General features: G+C 42.8%; 1 pseudogene; it reads left to right on the top strand.

Moving 5' to 3' along the window:
- The first annotated feature begins 669 nt into the window (after positions 1-669).
- Positions 670-1,431, top strand: LOC105705586 (large ribosomal subunit protein uL30-like 1; annotated as a pseudogene).
- Positions 1,432-2,045: the final 614 nt, after the last annotated feature.

Here is a 2,045-nt window from a genome sequence, read left to right as displayed (position 1 = left end):
AAACTATCATTAGAGTAAACCAGCAACCAACGGAATAGGAAAAAAGTTTGCAATCTACCCATCTGACAAAGGGCTAATATCCAGAATCTACAAAGAACTGAAACAAATTTACAAGAAAAAAACGAACAACCCCATCAAATAATGGGCCAAGGATATAAGCAGATGCTTCTCAAAAGAAGACATTTATGCGGCCAACAAACATATGAAAAAAAGCTCATCATCACTGGTCATTTGAGAAATGCAAATAAAAACCACATTAAGATACCTCTCACACCAGTTAGAATGGTGATCACTAAAGAAATCAGGAGAGAACAGATGCTGGAGAGGATGTGGAGAAATAGGAATACTTTTACATTGTTGGTGGGAGTGTAAATTAATTCAACCATTGTGGAAGACAGTGTAGCGATTCCTCAAGGATGTAGAACTAGATATACCATTTGACCCAGCAATCCCATTACTGGGTATATACCCAGAGGATTATAAATCATTCTATTATAAAGACACATGCACACGTATGTTTTTTATTGCAGCACCGTTCACAATAGCAAAGACTTGGAACCAACCCAAATGTCCATAAATGATAGACTGGATAAAGAAATTGTGGCACATATATGTCATGGGATACTATGCAGCCATGAAAAAGGATGAGTTCGGGGGTTGTGCGTGATTAGTAGCTGCTACACTGGAAAGATGTCGGAGCAAGAGCAAAGAAAAATCCCTTTGGTTACAAAAAATCTCCTGAAAAAGAGGAAGACTTATCGAGCCCTCAAAGCCACTCAGGCAAAGCAGGCACTTTTGGGAAAGAAGGAGCAGAGGAAAAGAAAAGGGCCCAGGTTTAAGTGACTGGAATCATTCCTACATGATTTCTGGCAGCAGACACGTGACAAGGTGCGTGTCAGATGACTAGAAATGAAGCCTCACACCTTGGAATTGCCAGATAAGCATTCCTTGGCCTTTGTCATATGCATTGAAAGGATTGATGGCATGAGTTTACTAGTGCAGAGAACCAATGCAAGACTTCGCCTAAAGAAAACTTTTAGTGACGTGTTTGTAAAAGTCACTCTCCAGAACCTAAAAATGCTGTGTATAGTGGAACCTTATGTGACCTGGGGATTTCCAAATCTGAAGTCTGTCGGGGAACTCATTTTGAAATGTGGAGAAGCCAGGGTCAAGAATAAGACTATCCCTCTGACAGACAACACTGTGATTGAGAAGCACCTGGGGGAGTTTGGTGTCATTTGCTTGGAAGACCTCATTCATGAAATTGCCTTCCTGGGGAAGCATTTCCAGGAGATCTCATGGTTCTTGCTCCCTTTCCACCTCTCAGTGGCCCATCATCCTACCAAAAATAGAGTGGGCTTCCTCAAGGAGATGGGCACACCTGGCTATTGGGGTGAACTCATCAATCAGCTCATCCGCCAGCTGAACTAGACCCAGGTGCCAAACTGCAATAAATTTTTATCAATGAAGTAAAAGCATGTGTTTCTGGGTTTTGGAGAATTTGTATCAAGTATCTTCAGAGAAGCTTATTTCCTACTTTATCTGTAAAAACTGAAAAGGAAAGGTCAAAGAAAAGACGGTAACTGGCCAGGCACAATGGTTCACGCCTATAATCCCAGTATTTTGGGAGGCTGAGGAGGGCGGATCACCTAAGGTCGGGAGTTCGAGATCAGCCTGACCAACATGGGGAAACCATGTATCTACTGAAAATACAAAAATTAGCAGGACATGGTGGCCCATGCCTGTAATCCCAGCTACTCGGGAGGCTGAGGCAGGAGAATTGCTTGAACCCGGGAGGCAGAGCTTGCGGGGAGCCAAGATCAGGCCATTGCACTCTAGCCTGGGCAATAAGAGTGAAACTCCATCTCAAAAGAAAAAAGAAAAGAAAAAACAGTAGTTTATGTTCATGGCAAGCACCTCTCATGACAGTCCAGTTCCAAGGAAAAATTCTAGTGTTTTCTACATTGGCTGCCACCTCATCTGAAATCAGCACATTCCATGGAGGAAGGAGTCCTGCTTTGCTGCATCTCCTTCCCTAGGGTTTA

Source organism: Aotus nancymaae, unplaced genomic scaffold (genome assembly GCF_030222135.1).
Source record: "Aotus nancymaae isolate 86718 unplaced genomic scaffold, 86718_ANA_hifiasm-v0.15.2.pri h1tg000019l, whole genome shotgun sequence".
Lineage (NCBI taxonomy): Eukaryota > Metazoa > Chordata > Mammalia > Primates > Aotidae > Aotus > Aotus nancymaae.
The sequence above is the reverse complement of the archived record's forward strand: the minus strand, read 5'-3'. Positions and strand labels throughout refer to the sequence as shown.